General features: G+C 40.3%; 1 protein-coding gene and 1 long non-coding RNA gene across 3 annotated transcripts in view; one reads left to right on the top strand and one right to left on the bottom strand.

Annotated features, from left to right (window-relative positions):
• The window catches only part of LOC123509397 (kin of IRRE-like protein 1), a 48,551-nt gene that overhangs the window by 23,317 nt on the left and 17,734 nt on the right, over nt 1-7,500 (bottom strand). The window lies entirely within an intron of this gene.
• Nucleotides 2,622-4,325, top strand: LOC123509399. The gene is made up of 3 exons (XR_006676189.1): nt 2,622-2,705; nt 2,927-3,165; nt 4,046-4,325. It is a non-coding gene; the product is annotated as an uncharacterized LOC123509399 (long non-coding RNA).

Below are 7,500 nucleotides of genomic sequence, written 5' to 3'. Positions count from 1 at the left end.
CCATTTATTATAGTAGAACATTTAATCTGTCACTGGTATTAAAAAAGAAAACACATAAAGAAAAATGCCTTTAAAATCTTGTCACTTCACGATTATTGAAAGCAGGAAAGCCTTTACTCACTTATCGATATTGTTTTTAAAGTCACAGAGATGATTAGCCGGGTTCTTCATCATGTTTCTCCTGTTAGTATCGTAAAAATGTTAATTTGTCACTGTAACAATAAAGAAAACACCATTAAAATATTGAAATCTCTAACCAAGACTATTTAAAGCCCAGAGGGAGGATTTGCCGGCCTCTCAATCGTGTTTCTCTTGTTAGTTTAGTACAAAAGTTAATATGTCACTAGATTTATAAAGAAAACTCCCTAAAATCTTGTCACTTCACGGTTATTGAAAGCAAAACCTTTTACTCTCTCACCTGAATTATTTTTAAGATCTTAGAGATGGTTAGCCTGGCTCTTAATCGTGTTTCTCCTGTTAGTATCGTAGGAATGTTAATCAGTTACTAGAATGATAAGGAAAACACCTTTAAAACGTATCACTTCACGGTTATTGAAAGCAGTCGTGAGAGAGAATAACCCACAGCACTATTGCATGGCCGGGCACTTGAGCCTTTAGTGTTTGAGGGACGGGTCTAATAGCGCTGTGAACCTAAACTGGATGGAATATAACTCAATGCCTTCATGACAGTTAACGAGATTATTTTCTTTATAAGACGGACAGTGTGTTGTTTTTGGACATTTACTCTTATATAATCTTATCTTGATTCGACATACTCTTAGGTTTTGCTTCATTTCTTCCCTTTTACTCTCTTTCTTCTCTTTGCCTCTCTCCTTTTAATATTATCTTTCCTCTCCTATCTCTTCCTCCATACCTCTTCATCTCCTCTCCCTATTTTCTTGCTCCCTTTTCTTCTGTTTGTTCTCTACTTCTACATTCATTACCTCCTCTTCTTTTCATTTCCCTTTCCTTTTCCTTGCGTTATATTCTTTCCTATCCTCCTTTGACTTCCCGCTACCTTCTCCTCTCACCATTTTCTTTTCTTTTCCAACCCTTCCTTATCTATCCCTTCTCGTCCCATCCCGTCCCGTCACGTGCCCTCTTGCCTCGATAATCCCCGTCAGTTCCCTCAGGCAAGCATTCCCCTCTTCAAAGCCGCCCTAAGCTTCCCCTCGAGACCCACACAAACACCAGACAAACAGACAAACAAACAGGACAACAAAAGTAAAAGTGAAAGCAGAGAGCAACGTGTCATATTTCTCTCTTTCTCTCTCTATTTATGTGTCTGTTTTTTTTTTTTTTTTTTGTCTTTATTATCGCGTGTTTTCTTCCACTGTTTGTTTTGACATTTTCCTGTTTTGCTATTGACCATTTTTAAAAGTGTTGTTTGTTTTGTGTATATGTTTGTCCTTTCTCTTTATTTGTTGTTGTTGTTGTCTGTCTCTGTGTGTGTGTGTGTGTGTGTGTGTGTGTGTGTGTGTGTGTGTGTGTGTGTGTGTGTGTGTGTGTGTGTGTTTGAGCGCGCGCGTTAACCTTCTTTTGCTTCCATTCCTCAATCATCCTTCATTAATATACCCTTTTCCTTTATTTCATTCACTTTTCCTCGTTTTTTTATTTCATTCTCATAATCCTTTCAATCATTCCGTCCTATCATCCCTTCTTTTGATCCTATCTTTCACCCTTCCCCATCACCTCTCTCGCCTCCCCTTTCCTCCTACCCGCCAACCACTAGCCAGCCCCGCAACCACAGACACCACAATGAGAGGAAGGACAACTAAATCTCCATCTCTACTGAAGCGCCATCACCATATATATTGAAAACAAGGAATGAAGGCTTCAAATTTGACCACACTAGCCTGGAGGGGCCCCAGAGAGAGAGAGAGAGAGAGAGAGAGAGATGCGTGGCTCTTTGTGTGTGTGGGGGGTTGTGTTTAGTTATGTGCTTTAGGTTTGTGATACATATTATTCTTTGTAATAGTAGTAGTAGCAGTAGTGGTAGTAGTGGTAGTAGTAGTAGTAGTAGTAGTAGTAGTAGTAGTAGTAGCAGGTATTGATATGTATTTGAAATGCGTGTGCAAATATCCTAAATCATGTTTTTTTATGTTGAGAAGTGTGTGTTTATGCTTAAAGTTATGTGCGTGTGTGTTTTGTGAGTCAAAGAACGTGTTTGTGTGTGTGTGTGTGTGTGTGTGTGTGTGTGTGTGTGTGTGTGTGTGTGTGTGTGTGTGTGTGTGTGTGTGTGTGTGCTTGATATATTACCTTGTGATTCTTTTCCTTCTGCTGCTATTCACACTACTACTACTACTACTACTACTACTACTACTACTACTACTACTACTACTACTACTACTACTACTACTACTACTACTACTACTACTACTACTACTACTACCACCACTTCCATCCCATTCCCTTTCCTCCTCCTCTTTCTTCTCCTGCTCCTCTCCTGTGTGTGTGCGTGTGTGCATGCATATATGCCTGCTTATGTGTGTACCTACAAAATTTATGTGCACTTCCAGGAATGCTCGTGTACGTGAGAAAACTTTGTAACATTGAAATAAAAAAAAAAATCTGTGTGCAGTGAATGTAAAAAGCACGTATTGAAACCAAGAAATACTTCAGAACACTCGTATATTGGCGCAGGCGAGAGGAAAGTGGTGTATTATTGTCGTACAGGAAGGTGTGCATCAGAGACCACGGGACAGGTGAGGCAGAGGCGGCCACTCACATATTCTCACCTGCGTCACCTGTGCTGTGTTTGTTACCTGTGTGATGGAGGGGCGGGGTGTGAGAGGGGTGCGTTATGACAGGGAGACTGAGGAAGTTTTGTGTACACTCTCTCTCTCTCTCTCTCTCTCTCTCTCTCTCTCTCTCTCGGCTTTTTACTTGCACCACTAACTAGGCCCCATCTGCAACACTCCTTCAGGCAGGTGTCTGCTGAACAAGGGAGGCCTGGGGCAAGACACCGAGGCGAGACAGTGAGACAACAGCCGCCATTTCTCACTCCCAACTCCCCTCCAGCCGGTACCTCCCATCCCGTGACTCTCCAGCCGCCCCACCCCCTTTCTCTGTGGCCTCAGGGGCGGAGCAGCATCAAGACCAATATTCTAAAACGCAGTGCTGTCTTCTACGCACTCGCGACTGTTTTCCAAGGCTACAGAGACGGTAAGCCACGTTCTCCACAGTGCTCTCCTGTTAATAGTGTATAGATGTTGTTAATTTGTCTGCGGAAACGTAAAAAACACACCCTTAAACCCTGCGTCACTTTAACTAATAGAGTCTTTCGGGATGTAGGTCAGGTGCGGGGCTAAAGTGTTTCAGAATATGGTGTTAAGTTTGTGAAGTACCTTTGGGGATGACCCGAGGAACGGTGACTTGTGATGAGCGTGGGAGCTGAAGGGAGGGGAAGACAGGGAGGAGACAGGAGGAGGAGGAATAAAGGGAAGAGTGACAGGGAATGGAAGGAATGAAGAATTGGATGAAAATTTAAGGAGAAATAAAGCTGAAATATGGAAAATGAAAAAAAGAAAAGAAAGGTAAAACGTATGAGAGAAAGAGAGTAAAAAATTTGTTTGTAACGTAAGAACCAATAATCATATCTCAGTAATCATGTTAGTGCTGAGTCAATAGGGAGTTTTAAAAGACTGACAAATTTATGAATGGGGATGGTAGATGGGATTAAGTAGCTTTACTCATACAGGGACTGCCATGTGTAAGCCTGACAGCCTCTTGCTGCTTCCTCTTGTCTTATGTTCTTATGTTTTTATTCATTCGTGTTATCAACCTTTTTAGTATCGGGACGCATTTTCATATTCATTCTGCTGATTATTTGGTGGTTTTATACAGCTTCAGAAACTCATGTGGTGATTGAAATAGTGAAGACTCTGGCCATTACTCTTCTGATCTTCATAAACCATTCCTAATGTCAATAAAGCTGTCTAATCATACCCAAACTCAGAGTAAAAATGCGTCCCAGTATACAAAGGATTACTTACATTTCAAATTTAGTAAAGTACCCTATTTCCGTTTTCTCTCACGACAACAGGACACCGTATACTAAGCGACAAAAACACTCTTATTTAGACTCTGGGCCTCACGTGTTGTTTTGGCTCCCCAAGACCGCCATTTCACGGGTACGAAGCAGCATAACAAGGCAGCTTCGAGTCACTGGGGAGGCAGAGGCGCGGTGTTCTGCCTGGCGCTGTCTTCTATCTCTTCTGGAAGTACCAAGGTGCAGTACTTGTTATCTTGTTGTTGTTTTCTTTACTCATGTGGTTGTTTTCCTATCGTGGAGGTATTTCTTGGGAGAGGTCTGGTAAAGTTATAAGGATTTCTGGATCGGTTGGTTTAGAGCTTAATTTCGAGGGATATTACTGATGGTGGTTTGTGATTGAGTAGGAACGAATATATTTGTGGTTTTTATCGTATATTTGTTGAGTAAATTTTTTTTTTCGAATTAAATAGCGATTTTATATATATATATATATATATATATATATATATATATATATATATATATATATAAGAGGGAAAACCGGCCAAGGGGAGAAAATAAAAAAAAAATATGAAAAAGCCGACTGAGATGCTGCTGGTCCCTGAAGAAGATAAATAGAAATATAATCGTAAGGAGACTCCGTGGATGGTGTTGGAATCTTTTTGATATCATAGAGTCTTTGGCAGTCAAGAGTTATGAAGTGTTTGCCATGTTTATCATAAGGTTTATCGTAACTTATGTTGTTAATGTTTTCGTTTCGTTAAAGTTGATTTTTTTCGTGTTTGTTTTAGTTTTATTTATTAGTTGCTTACTTGTTTATGTATTTTTGAAGGGAGTTGCTTTCCTTCACCAGTCTCATCGTTTGGCCTTTAAAGTTCATCAGTCTTCATACACTTTTCACTTTCCCCATCCCAGCATGTATGACTTGTAGAAGAAGAAGAAGAAGAAGAAAAAAAAAAAATTCATACAGCTTCATTGTAACATCATTTCATATATCAATCTATTCATGAAAAAGAAACAGAAAGCAAAATAAGAACCTTCAGTGCACCACCATTACTCCCTTTTATTTACTCGTTCATTTACTGTAATGGGAGGCGCGTTTAGCATACAACACATGCATTGCGAGGCGCAGCGCATAATTTGACATCTGGGTGTAGCAAGAGAGCAAATTTTTTCAGCATGCAATTATAATCTGCCAGACCTCACTCTTACGTATTTCCAGGGAGTGTTTTCAAGAGATTTCGCTCCAATTTGCGTGTTGTCAAGACGCGTGAGTTCCTTCCATTCAGGCGTCCCGGGAAGGCGGTAATGCGGGACTTGTTACTTCACCATTCACTTTCCTTACTGACCTTACTTTACTTGCTATAATTTGAGGCGAGAAAAGAAGAAGTTTTATTCAGTGATCGCTTGCTTTTTTGTTCAGTTCGTGTGTAGTAACTGAGAGAGAGAGAGAGAGAGAGAGAGAGAGAGAGAGAGAGAGAGAGAGAGAGAGGTGACATGTGCCTGAAATTCATTAAGTGGCAGAAACCATGAATATAAATCTCTCTCTCTCTCTCTCTCTCTCTCTCTCTCTCTCTCTCTCAGGGTCGGAATGGATTGATTAGAGATAATTAAGGTAAATTATGCTGCGATCATTTCCTGTTTTGCTCCCGTTGTGATTATGTCTGATTTATGTTTGAAGGAGGAGAGAATATGCGTCGTGTGTGTGTGTGTGTGTGTGTGTGTGTGTGTGTGTGTGTGTGTGTGTGTGCGTGTGTGTGTGTGGGGGTTTTTCTTAGTTTCGTTTTTTTTTCGTCATTTGTTTCTTCCTATTTCGTTTTGTTTTTCTCTTTTTTTCTTTTTTTTCAAGATTTTTTTCTCGCGTTTTCATTTTTAGTTGTCATTTTTTGTGTCCGTTTTCTTTTTTTTTTTTATGTGTCTTTTCTTGTTTTCTCACACACACACACACACACACACACACACACACACACACACACACACACACACACACACACACACACACACACACACACACACACACACAAAGAGAGAGAGAGAGAGAGAGAGAGAGAGAGAGTATACAATTTCAACCTCATTCTGGTCTGCAAATCTCTTCTTGTCCAATCCTCTCTCTCTCTCTCTCTCTCTCTCTCTCTCTCTCTCTCTCTCTCTCTCTCTCTCTGAAGCAATAAAGGTAGAACAATTACAGGTAAATGTGAATTAGTGGCCCCGTGTGACTGACAGGTAAGCCAAAGGTGTGTTCATTTCTCCCTCTACCTTTTATCTCTCATTCCCTTGTTTTCCCTTCCTCTCTTGCTTACTTATTCCTCTCAGTCTCCTCCTTCCTTCCTCTTCCCCTCATTTGTCTCTTGTCTATCCTCTCCTCTTGCTACTTTAATTCTTGTTTTTTCATTTTGTTTTTCTCTTTCTTGTTACTGCTACTTTTATTTACTTGTTTTTTCTTCTTTTTATTCCTCTCAATGTCTTCTTTCCTTCCTCTTTCTCTTATCTGTCTCTTGTCTTTCCTCTTCACTTGCTACTTTCATTCTTGTTTTTTCATTTTGTTTTTCTCTTTCTTATTACTGTTACTTTTATTTACTTGTTCTTTTCTTCCTTTTTATTTTCTTTTTCTTTTCTCTTTTCATCTTTAGTTTTGTTTTCCTCTCTTGATTTGAATTCTTCTCCTTCTTTTTCTCCTTTCAGTTCTCTTTTTGATTTTCTTTTATTCATGTTTTTTTTTGTTCCTTGTATATCTTATTTATCACATGTCACGTCACCTGCCCTCTCCCTTTTTCAGGTGCGTGCAGGTGTGAAGGGAGAGGCGCCCCCACACCTCTCTACCCCCCTAACCATGTCCAAGAGATTGTTATTAACACCAGACTTCCCCATTGATGCGTTCCTCCTCCCTATTCATTGATGTCTCTCTCTCTCTCTCTCTCTCTCTCTCTCTCTCTCTCTCTCTCTCTCTCTCTCTCTCTCTCTCCTTCATTATCCATTTTTCTTATCTCTTTCTGCATGTGCGTAATTTATTTAACATATTGCATGTCTAGTATTCTTTTTTTCTATATCCTTTGTCTTTAGTGTCTTTTATACTATCCTTCAGGGATTTTAGAGACCAGTAACCTATCCTCTCCCTGCGCACACTCCCCCACACTGTCCTTATCTCTTATCTGGATCTGTGCTGGGCCGAGGCGGGACTGTGCACCTCTTATCCCACAATGAACGGTCACTGCACTGTCACGTTTCCATGGTTACCTTACCTTCAGTTCCCACAGGTGCTACAGCATTGGTAGGCTTGTTTACCTGGCCATATCTGTCCTATTGGGATGTCTTCTGTGGGAGTGTGTGCTTGTGTGTGATGTTTGTGTGTGTGTATTTCTTGATTCGTGTACTTTCATGTGTGTGTTTAGTGTTTATGTAATTTAGAATCTGTGTACCATGGTGTGTGTGTGTGTGTGTGTGTGTGTGTGTGTGTGTGTGTGTGTGTGTGTGTGTGTGTGTGTGTGTGTGTGTATACCTCTTGATGT

The sequence above is a fragment of the Portunus trituberculatus genome, chromosome 27 (assembly GCF_017591435.1).
Source record: "Portunus trituberculatus isolate SZX2019 chromosome 27, ASM1759143v1, whole genome shotgun sequence".
In the NCBI taxonomy this organism is placed as follows: Eukaryota; Metazoa; Arthropoda; class Malacostraca; order Decapoda; family Portunidae; genus Portunus; species Portunus trituberculatus.
This window is presented reverse-complemented; position numbering and strand designations above follow the sequence as displayed.